Source organism: Ambystoma mexicanum, chromosome 1p (genome assembly GCF_040938575.1).
Source record: "Ambystoma mexicanum isolate Mex_15411 chromosome 1p, UKY_AmexF1_1, whole genome shotgun sequence".
NCBI classification, from domain to species: Eukaryota; Metazoa; Chordata; class Amphibia; order Caudata; family Ambystomatidae; genus Ambystoma; species Ambystoma mexicanum.
In genome coordinates, this window is record NC_090921.1 from 857,150,162 (window position 1) to 857,171,272 (window position 21,111).

The following is a 21,111-nucleotide window of genomic DNA, read 5'->3' on the forward strand; positions in this document are numbered from 1 at the left end:
GTATTTGCGGGTGCAAGTTTAAACAGTTGTTTGCGGGACAAAGCATTAAGTGCATGAGTGACAGACTCCCTCCTGGGGAAATCACCATCCTCACCAGCCATAGCCTGGCTCACCGAGCACATAAATGCAGTGAAAGGAGATCAGCTGACCTGCTCAGCTCCGAGCTAATAGAAAGTGAGGAGATACTGCCGGCACAGTGAAAATGCTCAACAGTAACAAATCACAGTTTTATTTACACAAACCACTAAAACCAGGAGAGTTTGTGGAAGGGACAAATTAGAAGCACAGTTATAAGTAAAATGAGCACAAGAAAAAATAAAAAGAACAGTAAAAGAAACGAGATATAGATCTCTATGCAAGTATCTAACCCATTCGGGAGCAGCGTCAGCGGCTATCCCGGCACTTGAAGTGTGGTGAGTTTGGTGAGAAAGAGTTGGTGAGTGGGGTGAGGTAGAACATTGTGTGCTAGAATGACTTGAGCTGTGTAAAATGTAATTAGCTGTGCCGGTGCCGAAGAAAAGAAACAAGGCAAAATTCATTGTATACTATTAAATCACCCTGCCTGAGGTGAAGAAAAAGGTCGGAGGTGTACAACAGGTTCATGGTGCAAAGTACCATTTTTTATCACAGGTTCTTAGTTGACCACAAGATGAAAAGTACAATTTCAAATTACAGGGACTATGATGACAGATGATTCAAGATGCCAAGTACAATTTAAATCAAAGGGGCTCAGATGACCAAAAGATGCAATATGCAAAGCACCATTTTAAATCACAGGCCTTAGGTGGCCGCATGCAGCTTAGGGGGATTGCACAATGACAAAACCTAGATGATTATCTGAAAGAGCCATGATAGCCGGGAAGGTAGACAGTGTACAGACATTGCAGATATTAAGTCGGAGATGAGTTGGAAAGAGAGTGGCATGGACCGAAAGCAGGGGATTAGTACCTAGCAGGCCGTGGCAGGCCCAAACTGACTTTCTTCTTCACACCTTAGATGACTTCGCATCAGTATTAAACAACTAACCAGGTTTGGACAGAGCAATACAAAAACGAAGCAAGGAGGTGGCACAGTGGTTTTTAAAGAAGCATATGACAGTCATGTACAGGGTGATTGCTGAGCTTCATATAGGGTCAAGATAGAGCCTCAGAGAAGCAGAGTGCAGAGGTACAGAAGGAGGAAGCACACACCCAGCCAGTGGGATGCCTCCTCCTCTCACGGTTGTTTCTGCACCCCCTCTCAGAAGTGCAGTATTCAAATGCTCTTCTAAACCCGATGGCCCTGTTGAATGCAGACCTCTTCCCAGACAGCCCATTCTTTAGTAATGAAGTGTACTGTAAGATCAGGTAGTTCTTTTTCCTTTTATCCTAGACAACAACTTGTTAGCAGCTACCTTTCAAGACTCCCTGCATGCAATGATTAGCCACCTTAATGATAGGCAATCTTACCCTAATGTATAATATGAACATTTCTATATGTAACCAAACATATTCGGATGACAATATAACCGTTCTCCTTTCAATATAGAGAACATGAAATCCAAGGACTGCAGAGAGGACACGCCCCCTCTTCTTTTAGCACAAGGTCCCGGCCCGCTAGGGTGAAGCCTGGGGGTGGAAGGGCACAGCTGTGCCGCTCCAGCAGGTTGTTCAGTGACCTTTGGGAGTGGGGGCGCATAAGATTGGGGAGAGCACGCGCGGGGTACTGGACCAGCAAAACAGGCAATTAGGTGAGAGGTTGTGGGGCCAAGTGTCAAGTGGGGTTGGACTGAGTCACTGTGTCTGTGCTTCTCTCCAAGCTAATAACAACACCACGCTTTATCAGTGCACTACCATGCACGACCACAACACAATGAAATGTAAAATACTGATGTAAAGTGGCAAACAGGAAAAGAACCACAACCATTTGGAGCTGACATCAGTGCCATTATGGGAAAAGTGCATATCCCTATATGAGTTACGGAGGATGTGTACTTCCTGATCAAGGAAATCAACCAGTTCCTGGGTACCAACCAGGATGCCTGGGGGGTTGGGAGGTGTATAATGGCCTGACTAAAGACCCAGCCAATAAGCCAAGGGATAAACTCTACACCCGCAGCAGTAGAGTGGCTATTCATACCCACAGCCTCACGAAGTTGACCAGAGACAATCTCACAGATATTGTCACAGCTGACCTACCAATGATTGAGGACCTGATATGGGGTCTGTTCAGTATCCCAGGTGGACATAACCCAGGTGGACATAATCCCTGTGAATGCATAAAAGGGGCAGCAATAGAACTATACTGACCAGCCCAGCCCCGGAAGCTCTGTCCCTAAAGAAGCACCCATCAGTTAGCTCTGCCACCACCTCACCTGATACCACTCCAACTGGAACAGATATAATCAAAGGTAAACCAGTGATTACATCTGTGTCAGAGGGCACAGGCCAGAAGTCTACAATCAGTGGACTATTAAATTAGTCAAAGGGGGATGGGGGGAATTGGCCAGGAACACCACCAAGAGTGCCCCTATGGATGATGAGATTCCAACATCATTGGTCTTCAACTAGAACAAAAAAAGGCTGGTATCATCCATAGGCCCGAACAGTCTTGTGGCATCCACCTGAAACATTGAAATTGAGGGCAATGAGGATAAAGGGCTTGTCATACTGGCCTCTGCCTCAGTTTTAGAAAGTAGCTTCCCCCCACCCACAGATCCAGCCCTGATTGAAAAGGAATCGCTCATGTGCTCTGGGAGTAACTCCCCGCTATGTCCCAGCTCCAGTCCCCTTTGTGTCTGCATACCATCTGGCCCACTCATCTGGTATACTGATGAGCCAGTTGCCACGGGTGTACCCATGGATAGTGGATGTAAATACAGCTTTGTCCTGGCTGAGCTAGCAGATTTAAAAAGACTGCTTTTGCGTCGTATAGAAGATCAGGGGAGAAGGGGCGACATGGGGGAGTCATCAACTAGACCAACAGGTTTATCAACTACCAAAGAGGACACTCCGCTATAACCCTGATGCCCCCATAAATACGGTCAGCAGCAAAACAATCAGAACGGGGCCTTATTGTGCAAATGGGGAGATCATCAGCCCCAATAGTGCTATGGCTGTTGAGGGTTCCCAAACAATCAGGCAACGCCGCTGTCCCAGCAGACCACACCCAGGGAAGACTATGCACCAAGCATTATTTTAGCAAAGGACACATCTGGCACTAGGGCTGGTTACTCGGCACAAAACTACGACACTAACGATTCCTACCCTAGGGTATACATACCAATATCCAGGGAGGGTAAGATAACCAACAAGGCAAACAGGGCCCACACGAGGGGTATAGAATTTCTGTATGGGGAGCCCAAACTGGCCCCCAACCAACTAGAAACCAGGGAAGTTTTTGTTAACAAATGTGCACACTGGTTTTATACTGTACGTTGGTGTTTATCTGTGATACGGAAGGATGTCCTGAACTGTGCTAGATTGTTGGGGTGGGGGAGTCCCTGGGACCTCATTCAAATAGAATTTAGGAACCAGAGAGTGGCCAATGAGATCTTAGGCATTAATATAAGAGGCTGCCCAACACCCAATAACATGATTGAATCAGCGCCCACACCCACCACAACATTGACTATCCTCCAGAAATCAGGCCCAAAAACCCTGTGTTAATTGGTACCAATGTGGTGCCACTGGGGAGAAGGAATTTGGAAAAGCCCAGTTGTACAGGGGCTAGCAGTTCACCAACCAATTTGTAAAATATAATTAATGAGCCATAGGGCCTGATGGTTATCATAAGGGTTCTGGGCAATTCTAACTGCTATATTGTTATTGTAAGAATGCACTGTCACTGTACATTTTTGTTGCTACTTGAGTGTGTTAGTATGTACTTTTATGGCCCCACTTCCGAAATAAAGTTATTGACTGACTGAGGACATGAAATTCCTGTCTCACTCATAGTCTCTCTAATCTTCCTGAAAAAATGTATTGTTTACTGAATAAAGCGATTTGTATTCTTCATGAGGTATTTTGAGATGGATTAATGTTATCCAGGTATTGCTTTGCCACGCAGATTCCAGCAGTTGCCAAGTGTGAAAGAAAGAGTAGGTAGGATACCACAAGAATTGTGTGAACATTTCTGAGCATTTGTACTGTTCACTTTTGAGCCGATGTGCATCCTAAACCTGTGCCCTGTCCCTGTCTGAGCCTCTGCTGTGCCACTGAATGGCGTCGAGTGCAATGCCTTTGTGAGCGAACCCTTTTTGATCCTCTATAACACCAGTTTCCATAATCCTGCTCTGCATTACCCAGCCCTGGTGCAGTTGTTTAGTTTGGATGTACTTGGCCCAGTTATGTACTTTACCTTTCCACACTGGATGTTGTTGTTTTTCTTCCAAACCTGATGTCAGTTTTCAAATGCTGGTGTCCACAGATCAAAACTGATATGTATTGCCTCATTAAAAAATGATGGTTTACTGCCTCATAACCTGTCCCCTCCCCCCCCCCCCCCGTCAATGCATGAAAGGGCCTGGTGTCAGAAAATCTTTAAATAAACTGGAAACCTGAAACCGATAGCTTTAAGGTACTGACTTTAGAAGTGATTTGTCAGTCATAATTATTCGATTTGTGTATTGTTTGTGTGCAATGTATTTCTGAATGGGCTAGCACTATGTGATATTCTGTTTCCATAATTGGATGTGTGAAGGGATCTGGGCTGGTCTTATTCCATTTGCTCAAGGATTGGATGGACCCAGTGCAGGTTGTGGATTGGCTGGTTACGGCCACTTAATCTCTGATGACAAAATTGACAAGGCAAAGGTCAGGTCAAGAAAGAGACTAATAGATATTGATGATGAACAGAGGCACTAATGAATACAATAATTTAAGCCTACGCTGTTGCTCCCAGAGGGGGCTGACTTATTTACCAATTGGGTTAACACAATTCAGCCCAGATCTTTAATTAACCAAGGATGAGAGGGCATTTAGGGATGGTGAGGATAGACTAGCTATGCTTGAGAATTCATCTGTGTAGATTATATGGCTTTTTCATGGCAAATGTAAACAATGGGTAGCGATTTTGAGACCCTGTACTGCATATTCAATTCAATGCAACAAGGAAATATTTGAATCAATATAACTCCAGATCTGTCATCTCGTTGAAAGAGGCAGCATCTGATAATATGAAGGCTAGCACGACTCCTTCGCCTTGTGTTTTTGGTAGGAATTTTGCCATTTTGGCAGGGATCAAGTCATGAACATAGAACATGTTTTTGGATAAAGACCATGTTTTGAGAAGAGAACCCACCAGAAAATGTTGGGGAGAGGGAGTTGGTGCCTGCCAAATCAGTTTATGGTTGAATACAGGAGGTGGGTTGATTTTGTCCAGATGGTGGGAGAAATGGTACATAGATCATGTTGGTGAGATGGCCTCAGAGATGGCCCCACCGTCTAATGTTGGTTCTTCCAGCCAGCTGCATGATTGTGTGGGAGCAGAGTGGTATATGCAGCAAGTTTAAGGATGCTATATCTAATAGTGTTTTCCAAAGTGGTGTTTGTCAATTATAGGTCTTGACAATGTATTGCTGTATTAGTTTGGGATATTGTTGCATCATGGCGAGACTTAAGTCCAATTGAGTGAGCGATTAACTTTGGGTCAAGTTTGGCTGCGAGTATCCATGATGGAGTTAATTGGTTGATTGTCAGCCTGAATTGTTCGTGGTTGTCAAACGAGGCAGTGCTAAGTTTTGAGCTTAGATTGTGTGTGATGACTTTCAGTGGATTGACGTTTTGTCCTGATGTCAGATTTTCTTGGTCTGCTAGAAACATAATATTTCTTTTTTTGTACAAGTTGAATGTGATGAGGGTGTGTATAGTAGCACTACAACAAGCAACCAGCTTGTAGCCTCCCTGGAACATAGTGGAGATTGACATCTGATATGATTGTTTGAATGTATTTAGAGTTTGGTGAATATAACAGGAGGCCAATGTTTAACATGCCAATTGTAGGACTATACTTATTGTCTGGTACAAATGTCTTAGAGGGGAATAGGAGGATTATCACTCTTGATTTTTTCCTTGCACTATTGGTGAAACGTTTCCTCTTCAGATCCCATGTTTGTTAAAAATGTAGCAACATGTTGCTGTGATTCAATTGAGCAAATACAGGAGCTGCTAGATGTGGGTTGGGCAAGTTATGGAAATCTTCAAAATATTTAACGGGAATTCCACTGTACCCGGGATCAAATCCAACCCCGATTAGTATGCTGCACAACATTATGTGTTTTGCAAAAAAAAGAATTTAAATATTATTATTATTTTTTATTTTTTTATTTTTTATTAAGGATCATATGGTTTGAAATGTAAATCTTAAATGCTGTACAGTTAAAAGGTTTTTTGAGAACAAGAGAAACAAAGCAGCCAAGTAGAGCAACAACAAGAGGAAAAAATCACCTAACTCAATTCTATGGCCACAAGTAAGCAACATTAAAGGAATATAATGACACTGATAAATAGGCCATTCTCAAAGAAAAAGAAAAAAAAGACAAAAAGAAGAAGGAAGAAAAGAGAAAGGAAGCCCAACAGTGGTCCCTTACTCAGTGATCAAGACATAAGCGATGTCACATCAAGATTTAAGAGTTTTAAGAGTTGTATCTCTCAGATAGTTCATTTCTACTCAAGACAGTATTCCAAATATTTCCTTCACAAAATTCAGGAGTGCCAGCGTCAGTGATAGCCTTCTGCCCCATCTTAAAATTTGCCACCATTCCTCCAACGAATACAGCATTGATTCTGCCAGGAATGTTCCCAAGTATTTGTTTCTTGTGGCCATTAAATAGTCACATTGCAGCACTTGGTGCTTTATGGTTTCGAAAGAGTTTTTGTATAGACGACAAGACCAATTTCTGCAGGCCGGATCTATTATTCTCCTTTTGGTAACCTCTTTAGTTGGATATAAATTAAGACGTAATCTCATAAAATGTTGTCTTGCAGCCTGAGATGGAAACCTGTCCAAGTACGGCGCTACCGTCCCTCTTTTGTAATGTGCAATGCAGCCTTGAGCAGTTGATTTAAGGAGCCGAGCCTTACCTTTTCTGATTATTTACATAGCTATGTTTCATGACTAAATATATGTACAACTGCCAGAAATACAGTTAATTTCGTTCTCTCCAAGTTAGTCTGTAGCTAACCCATATTTTTATCTCCCAGAACTCTCGTTAGTTTATTGCACACACCAGAGGCATTGTGACATTGATTGGAGGCAAGAAATTGCTATTGCAGTCATGGTTATTGTTTATATATTTTTGAAGGCATGAATAAGCGGAGATGCACTCAAGACATGCAGAAATTGTGCAGTAAAGTTGGTGGTCAAAGTAAGATGATGTTGAGTGGGTGGGACCATATATTAAGATAGTATTTTTCAGGATTCCGAAGTGAAATCTTCAAAGCAAAAGAACAAAATGATAGTGAAGTGAAAATGCAAGTCAAACATTTTTAGTTTTGTTTATTAGGTGGCGCTTGCAAGCACCTCCAGACATGTTTCTGCCTGATGATGCCCAATGAGGGTGAAACATGTGTGGGGATGTTTATGGTCTCATGGAGAAGGGTTGTGACCAAGCAGTTCGGGCTGGATGGCCCCTTTTGGAGTGGGACTGTACCTGATTTGCATATGGTCTTCCCCTTTTGTAATGGCTTAGCAGGCGAAGAACGATTGTCTCGAGGGTTGCATAGAGCAAAGCCAGAGATTAAGATTTATTATAAACCTTCCAGCCATCACCTCTTTTATTTTGCTGTAGTGACCCTGTGTGGGACGGGTATGGTTAGACATGGTGCCCATGCCTGCTGGACCTAGTGGTTATTGTTTATATATTTTTGAAGGCATGTATAAGTGGATGTTCATGCAGAAATTGTGTAGTAAAGTTGGTGGTCAAAGTAACTGCACCACTGTTTGAATGATTTCCTTTACTTAACCAGGCTATTCATTTGAAATGTAGCCATGTTGGAATGCGACAGTGGTATTTATCATTTGTGTTATGACATCTGAGGCTGGACATCTTAGGTTCAGGCCCGTTGGCAGCTGTATGGCTCAGAGTTTTGGGAAATCTTAGCAACATCCAGTTGAATTGCATTCACATCCATCTGAACAGGCTTAATATGTGTGATTTTGAGTGAAGTTAAGACACTGTCCTAGCTAGATGATGTTGAGTGGGTGAAGTGAAAATGCAAGTCAAACATTTTTAGTTTCGTCTATTAGGTGTGGCTTGCAATCACCTCCAGACATGTTTCTTCCTGATGATACCCAATGAGGGTGAAACATGTTTGGGGATGTTTGTGGTCTCATGGAGAAGGGTTATGACCAAGCACTTTGGGCTGGATGGCCCCCTTTGGAGTGGGACTGTGCCTGATTGGCATATGGTCTTCCCCTTTTGTAATGGCTTAGCAGGTGAAGAAAGATGGTCTGGAGGGTTGCATAGAGCAAAGCCAGAGATAAAGATTACTTATAAAGCTTCCAGCAATCACCTCTTTTGTTTTGCTATAGTCACCTCATGTGGGACGGGTATGCTTAGACATGGTTCCCATGCCTGCTGGGCCTAGAGACCCAAGATACTCTTCAATGATGATTCCGAAACATGTTTGAGGATGCTTAGGGTCTCAGGCAAAAGGGATGTGGATTAGCAGTTTGGCCTGGACTGCCCTTTTTATTTTTATTTTGTTGTTTTTGTTTAGTTTTTTGCCAGATGGAATGAGGGTTGTGGAGGGGCAACAACCACTGTAAAAGATGGACAGGTGGAGAAAGGAAGATGCTGAGCATTGGTCATACAACTAAGGCAGGAAGCAATTCCTTTTGTGAGACTTCACAGCAGCCTTGAAGGCGGTGCAGAATCACTCCCCCTTTTAACACCCTTTACTTCCTTCAAAGTTCACAGCAAGATGAAAGACCATGGTCAGTTCCTCCAAACCCACCCATTTCTTTTAGAGCTTCTGAATCTGGCAGAGCTCAGTAGAGGAGCAAGATTTGGGCGCTGCAAACAACACTGAGAAATGAATTATTCATGGCCATGTCACTCGCTCAGGGGCCAACACCACCACCTGGAGAACCTGGAAAAGGGGAAAGGGGCACTGCAGTAGATGAGCTGCAGGAGAAAGATGATGACGATGCAGTGGTGAAGGTAACTTCTAAGTATGGTGGTCATAGAGAGTCCTGGGTGTGTTTTATTATCACCTTTGGGGGAGTGCTGAAGACTCAGGATGCCTATGTGCCTATGTTCTACTTCTGTTTAATTGTGTAAAACACTGTGTATTACAATATGTTTAAGTGTTCCCTATAAGTATTATATAAGTGGCTCATTGTACATTATTTTGAGTGCTATGGTGTGTAGATATTGATAACTGTTTACATCTGAAACAAGTAAACAGTGGGAGGTAGATGAAAAAAACAAAAAGTGAACAGTTTTAAAAATAAATTAGATCTGACCAATAATTAGAATTTTATGGAGGATTTTAGTCGAGTTGGGCGACATCCCGACTGGGATACCGCCCAACTTTATTTGCGTTACTGACACCGGTCTGGCGGAATTAACGCCGGATCATGGGTTGGGCGTTAAACATTATTCACCATTTGCCATTGAATCAGTTGGACCCAATGGGGAATTTTCAGCGCAATTACCACCAGTGGTATCAATGCGCTGTAATTGACCCGAAAACTTTTTTCCAGTGTGTTTATCCCCAGCTCTGAGCTAGGGGTAAACACGCCATAGTCATGATTGGGCAGACCCTTAAATGCAGCTGTATCCTCGTTACCACTGCATTTAAGGGCTACCGCCTAACTCGTGATGATGCCCATTGTCTTTTACTTCTTTTACTTCTCAGGCCAAAATAAGGATGCACACAAATTTTACAAGAAGTATTGTAATTAAATGAAAAAGGAAAACAGCCTACTTTAAGTACTTGTTAGATTCTCTAATGTACTTCTTTTTCAAGTGTGGGAATGTGTTCTGTCATTAAACTGCAAACTATTTGTAAAAATAAAACATGAAAGCAATTATGTTTTTTAAAGTAACATCCATTCATTTTTAAAGATCTATTTTCCAGTCCCAGCCCTCCTCCAGCCTCCCAGATGCCATCCACATTGCGGCAGCTATTCCCTGAACCCTTTTCCCTCCTTGGCAGATTGGCTGTGCAAGCAGCGCAAATCTCAGGGGGGGCATTTGCACCCCCGATAAACCCTGTGTCTGAATGGATTTGACCATTATTATAGGGGGCTGAATGGCCATTGATGGTCCACAGACACCACCAGTGCCTTTGATGCATCGGGCATACCTTGGCAAATTGTAGCAGGCTATTACCAGCCATGTCAGATCCCCACCGCAGGGGTGAAAGCTACAATCATGTATAGAAAATGTATGTTTTAGCAATACTTACTGTACATAGTACTGACATTTTTTAGAAATATTATTCAGTTAAATTATTATTTTTAATGGCATTGTTTAATATTATTACTATGTTACAACTTAGTTTAAAGAGTCGTTTTTTCCTGTACAAAATGATTAATAATCCATGCAAAATTGTTACTGGTTGATAAGATATTTCCTGCAACAACTAGAGAGATAATATCTGATAGCCCTGCGGTTCACATGAGGCTTTTGGAACAATATCTGCATTAAATTAGGTGAGGCAACCTTTAACACAGAGAATGATTGAACTAAGTTATAACAAAGTAACTGGCAAAAAATGCACTGTTACTAATCAAAATAACAAAATCTAGAAACAACACCAGATAAACTAGTTTTTCCTATGAACACGTATTGGAACTTTGCTGAAAAGTATATTTCTAACCAATTGAATATAAATTGATACATTCTTGGTGTCAAATACATGCAATCGCTAATTCTTTAACTTTGCAATTTGAAAGTACATAGCCATTTCCCATTCGGGAAAGTTTGGATATACACAATAGAGTTAGTATACGTGGATGTCCCAGTTCCCTAAAAACGATGGCGGTCGGCTAGTACGACGTATGGAAAGCAAAGACGGATTAGAAGTTTTTCCATGGTAACCAAAAGGAAACAATTGAGGCCCAGTTTGGCTTTCTCCTGCACTCTGGAGAAGCGGACCACGATATGACGGATTGAAGACAAGACTGGTAAGCAAGTGCTATACCTTGGTGACCACATTACTAACTGATGTCATACTCATATGGTGAACCATACAATCCTGCTAGCTTTACATTGAAACAATCTAATACAGACGCCGTAATGTACAATGAGTGCGTTATATGCCAACAAGTAACAGCGAAATTTCGCTCTCAGCAGGCATGATCATTTGGGGACTTGCATGCGGAACCTAGCCGACAATGCGGTTTGGCAGTCCTCTTAAAAAAGAAACAAAGCCAACACTATGATGAACTTTAGAGCGTTAGTTAAATTTAGATGATTGTTCCATGACGTACATTTAATATGGGTACGCGCAACTATCACTTCTGCTGCTAGAACAGATATATTTACAGCCATCAGACTTCGAAATGCATCACAAAAAATATAACAGGCGCATTTTTGCTTACAGATGGGATTAATCCCTTATACCTACAACAGCGTAACAAGACGGAATACCATAGGTCTCAGGTATGACAATGTTAACACTTACAACTGATATGGCCAGAATGGTACAAATGATATATATGAGAATTAAGATAGCAAATCAAATTGTTTGGAGTAACGCAAGTTCTAAATGGACAAGTTCAACTAGCAGAATGCTAGTACTGTCTTGCGCATGTTAACCAAATGGGTAAATGTTGGTTCAAGATGGACACAGATATTTATTGAATGCTTTCTGATACTGGTAAAGTTAAATGGTTAGCGTTTAGAAGGTAATTGATACATATTGTAATGCTTTAGATTGACCAGTATAGACATGGATACTCTGGTGATGTACAGGCATATTTTAAATGCCAATGTTACACAATATAGCAAAAACGAATCAATATTTGGTGTTGTTACAATTTTTTCATATATCAATTATTCATATTTTTATGTTTTTTCTCATTCTAAACCCCTAACACTCCTCCCCTAAACCCCTCCAGTTTCTCTGTCTTATTAACTTTTTTGGAAGTGATGTCTGCATACTGTAACTTATATGTTGAATTAACAGATTAAGGGGCTGATTCATGGAATTATTTGCACCGAAAAACGGGGATTTGTGCGCCATTCTGTCCACAAATCTCCATTTGTTAAACAGGGATTTTCGGGCAGAATGGGGCAGAATGGCATGCAAATCCTCGTTTTTCAGCGCAAATAATTCCATGAATCAGCCCCTAAGTACCATGAACTAATATGCCTGTGATTTGAAAAAGGCACATGTCATTAAAAGGCGGCTCCTAAGCGAGTACTTAATTACTTATTCACAATAAACAATGTTGTAATTGTACGTATACTGTGACGCAATTTACTGATGAGGATCTAACTCTTTAATAACCACAACCTTAATTGTTTGAGTACTCGGAATGCATTCAGTATTCATACAGTACTATCATGAAGAAAAAAAATACCTTTTGTAATTTTCTTTATATCTCTATTATGAACTATAGTGCATTGTCTTTTAAAGATGTTATGGTGACCAAGCTGACAAAATGAGGCACCCATTAAAGAAATTAGGTAAGTTATTTTGAATTACACATCCACAAAAAATGTTCATAGTATGCTATAAAATCAAACTTGAAATTCAATAAAAACACTTTAGTTGCAGGGACATTAAGGTGAGCATTTCATTATAAAAAATCTATGAAATTCAAGGAACAAAACCTTAATGCAGGGATGTTAAGGTGAGAACTTAACGCAAATAAAATCATTAGAATTCAGATAAAGCAACCTTAATATTGTGCCCTTGTTGCACAGCCTATGACCACAATTATGACATCAGAGATGACAGCCCTGGTGATATCACTGATGCCATTGGTGGCGACATCAGCTCTCCACTCACCATCGCCCAAAGTTTATGCAAACAACACAGTTTTCTTCCAGTTTATGGATAGTCCTTCAATCGCATGCCCTGACCTTGGACAGCTGTTGCTGTCTCTATGCTTCTCGCCATGACGCTGCTGCACTCTGCTTATGCCCTGCTGTGGGATTCACTTTATTCTCTATTGTCATTAACTCTCGTACTCCCTTAAATCTCACACTCAATGCTGGGATATGACTCATGGGGGCAGTCGGTCTCCTGTATCTGTCACCACTTATAGTTCAAATATCATCAATTAGCAAACTACTGCAAATGAAAGCTTCACAAGTAGTTATATGATGTATGTGTAGCTGTTCACTATTTTTCAGAATGAACTAATTGTTATGAATTATTCCAAAAATGCAAAAATCACATACGTTAACAATTTCTTTTTTTTAAAAGCAATATCAATATATTTTTATGGAGTAAATTAAACAAAATTGTTATTAACTTCTCATGTGTGTAGGTGGCCAAAATAAAGGACGCACACACATTTGAAAAGAAGTATTTTAATGACAATTTAGAGATAATTCGAATATTTGAAAATGAAGTTTGGTTTAATAGAAAAAAGGGATCCTGCACTGCACACAAGTTATGTATTAAATAACAATACATATTTTTTGCTTGAAGGTGATGTGTATATTATCAAATGTCATTACTAACTTCTTATGTTTATAGGTGGCCAAAACAAGAACACAGACAGATTTTACAAGTATTGAAATGACATTATTAAGATACTTAGTGTAGCTTGTTTTGGCCTCCTATACACATAAAAAGTTAATAATGACGTTTGACAACTAATCATATATTTAAATTCAGATAACTTGTTCTTGTCTACCTATTATTTCAAATAATGATACGACTAGACCTTAAAAGGATTTACACCCAAAATTATTGTATGAAGTTGGCATGTCTGTACATTTTTTTGGGTAAAACTGATGATATAATTAGGTTATATGTTTCGGTTTCCTGGTGAAGGTTGCAGTCTGCAAATGTCATATGTTTTAAAATGAAAGAACTTTTGCACACAAATGAAACATAGGTTTTGAGTATAAAGTTATTTATTGTTATGATAGTCTTATTGTGTATTTTTCATGTATAGAAGTAGCTTTGAAGGTGAGCACACATTTGACATTGCTGCAAATCTATTCAGAATGTGCTGATGCAAAACCAGTTTGTAATTACCTGAATGCTTAGTGTAGCTGCTGTACTTTATTAAAGAGATTTGCACCGAGGGAAGGGCGGGGCAAATAGTGCAAATATCGGGGGGGGAAACATTTGCACCCCCGATAAACCCTAGTGTCTGAATAGCTTTCACCCTTATCCAAGGAGGCTGAAATGCTCATTATTGTTCCACAAACATCACCAAAGCTGTTGCTGCACTCAAGCGTACATTGGCGAGGTGTGGCAGGCTTTCACCTGCCATGTCTGATCCCCACCACAGGGGTGAAATTTACAATCGGCAAATAGTGCAAATATCGGGGGGAAAAAACATTTGCACCCCCGATAAACCCTAGTGTCTGAATAGCTTTCACCCCTATCCAAGGAGGCTGAAATGGTCATTATTGTTCCACAAACATCACCAAAGCTGTTGCTGCACTCAAGCGTACATTGGCGAGGTGTGGCAGGCTTTCACCTGCCATGTCTGATCCCCACCGCAGGGGTGAAATTTACAATCATGTATGGAAAATGTATGTTTTAGCAATAAATACTGAACGTAGTACTGATATTTTTAAGAAAATATTATTCAGTTAAGCTATTATTTTTAACAGTATTGTTTTCACTTATTACTATGTTACAATTTAGTTTAGAAAGGCGAGATTTTCTTTCTCTCAAATTAGATGGTTTTTCCTCTTCAAAATGATTACTAATCACAGCCTTAATTGGTTGAGTTCTCGGAATTCATTCGGTATTCATACAGTACTATTATGAAGAATTAAAAAATAAACCTCTGTAATCTTCTTTATATTTCTATTAGGAAATATATTGCATTGGCCCTCATTACGACCCTGGCGGAAAGGGTTTTACGCCAGCGTAATGCATGGCGTACCTTTCCGCCAGACTACGAGTTCCCGTAGCGCCATGGCGATTTTTTCGCCTGGTTTTTCCGGGCGGAAAAATCCATGGCGCTACGGGACCTGTTGTTAATTACGCCACCGTAATTTACGGTGGCGTAATTAACGCCTTCCCCACTCCCATTATACCCTATGGGGCAAAAATGGGAATGGGGAAGGGTAAATGGGGATTGGGGACTTACCGCCCCGCCAAGGCCGGAATGGGGCGGTAAGTCCGCCAACCCCCATGGCGGAGTTGGCAGCTCTGCACCATGGACCATGGTGCAAATTGCACCATGGTCCTCCGCCAGGGTCGTAATGAGGGCCATTGTCTTTCACAGATGTTATGGTGACCAAGCAGATCAAATGAGGCACCGATTAAAGAAATGAGGTAAGTTATTTTGAATTACACATTCAAACAAAATGTTCATAGTATGCTATCAAATTAAACTTGAAATTCAAGGAAAACATTTTAGTTGCAGACACCAGCCATGGCCTTTGGACATACCCACTGTACATTTAAACATATTAAGGGACCACTAGCTATGACATTCATCCATGGCCAGTAGCCGCAGCCTTCAGCTATGTCCACTGTATATTTATCAACACTAACCAGCCACTACCCATGGTCAGTGGCCACACCCTATATCTTAACACATTAATCGTCCACTATCTATGGCCTTCAGCCGTGGCTGGTGGTCATGGCCTTAAACCATGCATATTGTAGACTGTACAATACTAACCAGCCACTAGACATGGCTTTCGGACATGGCCAATTGCCACAGCCTTGACCATGGCAAAGGCCACGTCCAAGGTCACGGCCTAAAATGTTAATCAGCTAATCATAATTTATAAATTATGTTATGTGTGTGGTCACCAGTGATGTTATCAGGGATGCCATCTGTGCCATTTTGTTGTATTAAGTTCTCATCTTAACGTTCCTGCGACTAACATTATTAAATTTGTTATTGAATATATACACATTATATATATATATATATACTAAAGAAATGGCCTTTGTTAAAGCACGTGCACTTTCGAGGGAAAAACTATTGCAAGGTCCTACCAGTAAGAAAAACAAGGACCATGATGATCCCGCCTTATTGTCACATTTAAAAATGCATCATATGATGTCCGGAAGATTATTATGAGACACTGGCGCATCCTCATGCTCAACAAAGATCTTGGTCCAGTACTGCCGAAGTGCCCTATATTGAACTACAAACAAGCACCTTTGCTAAAGGACAGATTGGTTTCGAGTTATCTATCTCCTGTGCAGAAAAACTCTACCATGACCAATTGGCTACCAGGTTTACCAAAAGGTTTTACTAAGTGCCAAAAATGTAAGGCCTGCCCACATGCTACTGTCTGCAAATCATTTATACATCCTATTACTGAATTTAGGATAAAACATTTTATCAACTGTGACACCCCCTTTGTAGTGTATGTCCTTGCATGTCCCTGTCGGAAATGGTATGTAGGGTCTACTACATGTATATTAAAGCTCAGAATTCTGCAGCATCTTAGAGCTATTAAGAATGTTGACCCTATGTACCCAATGGCTAAATATTTCAGGCAGGAGCATGATAGTGATGTTCACCTACTCACGTTCTTTGCTGTGGTCCATGTCCCAACTCACCTGAGAGGAGGCAACCGAACCTTGAAACTGAGACAATTGGAAACCAGGTTCATTTTAGATTTTGATACTAAATACCCCAATGGTCACAACGTGGATGAAAAGCTGCATACTTTTATGGGAATTTGATAGCTTTATTCCTCTTGCCTCATTTTTTCTTCTTCTTGTATGTTTGATTTTTAATTTTTGATTCTGGCTACCCAATACTGCTTCTCTCAGGTAACAATGAGATACACTGCCCTGGCCTGGTAATGCTTTCTTTATTTTAATTTTATCATCTGTGTTACACAACCAGATTTATTTTCTCTTTTGTTGCACTGCTGTCTTGCCTTTCTGATATATTAGGGGAACATAACTTTATGATTATTACATATGTTTATTTTAAATCCATCTTTTCTATATTCTTTCTATAGATATTGCTTTCTTCTTCCAATTTTCTGCCTTCCCTCCTTATCTGTTATTCTATAAGGCTCAGTACTGTCTAGATTTCCTGTTTTCATATATTGGCTCTAGAATGTGCGGGCACTTGAACAAAAAACTAATAATTTTTTTTAGACCTTAGGGTGTATGGAATTTTATGATAGGGAGACATCGGAATATAAATGCACTTGCACTTTATGATTACCAAAACATTTTTGATTGTTTATTGCTGCTATGTCGATATGTTTACAAAGAAAGGCACTTGCACTTTATGCTGTAGCTATGGGTTGCCCCACTGATGAGATCTTCTGCTATTACATTTGCACTTTACGGTTCATTTTTGAAACATGTTTTAATTTGATGGTTGCATTTTTTGACAGTGATGCATGTATCTCCAACAGCCAATAGAGGCTTTATAGTCGTAGTGTTACTCTATATATGGAATTTTTTTTATTGTATACTGCTGCTATGTTGATATGTTTAAATAGAAATGCACTTGCACTTTATGTTGTAGCTATGGGCTGAACTTTTTGGAAAGTGATGTTTTCATTTTCAAAAAGATATCTCTATGTATGGATTTACATTTGTAATCCTTAACTTTTAATCATGGGATTTCTATTTTTTCTATCATGCTTACCTCTTATTTGGTGACATTTTAAACATGTTTCTTGAATTGATTTACTGTGCAATTTACTATATGTTTAATTGTTTCTATTTTTGGTATATATGAGACTTTACTCCAGTCTAATATGACCACCTTGGTTTTACGGCATAGTGGCTGATCTGTGGAGATAGGCAACATGGAAGAGGGACAACATTGCAGTATGTATTGTGCTTTTTTCCCCGGTCCCCTAATGTGACCAAGCGATCAGAGAAGCGCGAAACGTGTCGTTCAGGACCCTTCCTTAGCGTCCTGCTTTGTTTGCTGTTTGTATTTTGCCTTATTTTTTACCATCATTAAAACTTGTTTCTTCACTTTGAATCGAGTGAGTTATTTTTGGGATTGGCAGTACCTCATGTTTGGAGTGTGGTTTCTTTTCCTCTGCTGTGCTCTATATATATATGGTATTGGTGAACACTCAGAAAACAAGAGATGCGCCAGTTTTTTATACTCCATAAACTTGGGTTTTAATGCTTTGCCCTTAATGATGACACACGTTTTGGCTATGGAAAGCCTTTCTCAAATTAGGGCTATTTTTTCTTCATAGAATTGTGGCATTTGTAATCCTTGTTGGTTTGTTAAAGTTCCTTTTATATAGAGTCCAATCTCTCGGCTTCTAGCCCTCTGTCGTCCTTCGCTTTCGCACTATCGCTCCTATATATATAGGACAAAACTTTAATTGCAGGGATGATTAGGTGAAAACGCAATGCAACAAAACCCCTGAAATTCAGCTCAAGCCACCTTAACTTCATGCCCCGTGTTGTGCAGCTTATGACCAAACAATGACATCACAGATCACAACACTGATGACATCACTAATAACATGTTGTAGGAGAACACTAATAACATCACAAATTGCATCTCTGATGACATCACTGCTGACAACATTAATTACATTGTATATGACAGATAATATCAATAATGGCATTAGACATAAAATAATTTATAAGTTAGCTCATAAAACTTTGATTTTCTTAATAACAATTTAGGCCAAGAATTTAGCCATTATGAAAGCTGTGGTCAATGGCCATCAAACAATTTATTGTTTTATATGTTCCTCCCCCGTTGGATATTCCAACATGTCCAACCAGTATGGTAGCAGCAGTGATAACAATGTCACTTTGGTCCCCAATCCATCGCCAACAAGAAAGAAAGCAACTGGAATTAATCCAATTGCAGACAGCTGGCAATACGTCCAGGTGAAAAAACACTGTTAAAAAAATAATTGGAAGACGTACTATGCACATTGTGCAAGAAGACTCTACAAAAGGGGCCATTTTAAAGTTCCATCACAATGCCTAGGAACATCAATAATGATAAACCATCTGGTGCAAGTCCACTGGGATGATGTCTTTCGGAAATCACACAAGCAACACAACATACAAATGCATGGAGCTCATGCATTACGTGAACAGACATCAGCACCACCTGCACAACCTGCAGTCCCTGCATCCATCAGTGGGACATCAGGGACACGAAATCAAGCCTCAACTTCAGCAGCAGTGTCAACTGCACAAGCACCTGTGTGAATAATGCCTCGCACGGGTATCTGTGGGGGGTGCCACAACTAAGGAATGGGAGAAGTAAATCGCTGAATGCCAGGTTAACTGTCATCCTACATTCAAGTTCCTCTTTAACATTACTTGTGCATTGATGCACAGTTTTAAAACTGCTTCTAGACCTGCTGTTCACGAAATTGAATTCCCTAATTGACCTAATCAAGCTTTTGCTCTCCTATCCAACTATAATGGCATAACATGACTATCCAAAACATCACACAATTTTATCTCCACACTATTGTGCTTCTCTGACAGTAGCATTGTAGAGTTAAACCTGTTACACTATGCAAGTGTGCACATCAAAGCAACACAAGGAATGTTTATTTCCTTCAGAGTTAACATGACATCAGAAGGACTGCAATCTGCATGAAACATGTTAGAGACCAGTGTTCCCTTTAAGACTTCTTTCATATTCTCCTCAAGAACAACTATACAAATCTCATTAAGCATTTCCGCATACTATAAGTCGACAGATTGACTCATATTAATGGTAAGTTCCTGGAATTCTAAACAATTCCAAAGGTTAAAATGACTAATACTTCATATACTTTTTTGACTATGCTTAGACTGTAGCATTTTGAAAACTGGTTTACCTTTCTCGGGTGATAATTGCCCCAAAAACAAGTACATGTTTACCTCCAAACAAAATGTTGTACTCAGTCTTCAAAAACTATTGAATTTGCAAGTGAATGAAAGCTAACATCAAGTTAGACACCATACTTACTTTATTTACAAACATGATATTTACTTTTCTAAGAACTTTTCATACTTCTTGTGCTGCACTTGATACAAGTTTTTGATATTCTAGTTTGTTGTCATGCTCCACCGGTAGCATCAACAGTCGATGTAAAGTACACCTCCTATATTAAATGCTGCTTAACCTGTTAGAGCAGTTACAATACATGACACAGGGCAACCTGTTACATTTTGTATCATAGCTCTTATTGCATGACTCAAAAAAAAACATGTAGCTGTTCCTGCTTGTCCACTAACATACAACAATATAGGTTTGTAATAAACACAAGAACATTCATGCTTGTCAGGCTGTGAACCATCTAAGAACCTATCCTTAATTTTATAATAAACTTCTTTTTGATCTACATTAAGTTTATTATTTCATCACAATGTGCATCTGCAATTTTGGTTTGTTGTACTGGACTCTCTACTTCTTCTTTGGCGAGCTCATTAAGCATTTCTGCATACTATAAGTCGACAAATTGACTCATATTAATGGTAAGTTCCTGGTGAGTTTGAAGAAATGGCTCACCAAGCACATTTTTACTTCTTGCTGCAGAATCTTGATTTCCCTCATGAGTCTCTTTTGCCAATTCATCTGCCAAAAGTTCTTCTTGACTTAGTTATTTCTCCGGTAACTGCCAGTACTGCTTACATTTTGGATATGTAATAAAGCTTTTTTTGCAAAAAATGATTCTTCAAAAGATTAAAAAAATCCAATTAAATCACTCTCTGCACACCCTGTGAAGAACAACTGCAAAAGTCACAAATACAATTATTCCTTTTCCTCTGCAGTTTGGCAAGAGAGATTCATGTGGTTGATGATACTTGCCTTCTCATGTCTCACTAGACAACCAGTAGGTACATCCCTGTACTTTAAGCTGTCCTCCATCACTATTTGGTTCAATATTTCAATATGAATAGAGTTCTGCTACTTCATATAAACAAAGATCCTCCAATGCTACAGATCGATTTGGATATTTATCATTCAAGTTGGTTTTCAGAATCTCTGTACTGTGAAGTACTGCTTCAACTAACTGCTGAATTTCAATCAAAGGCTTCAGTACCCAATTTCATTTAC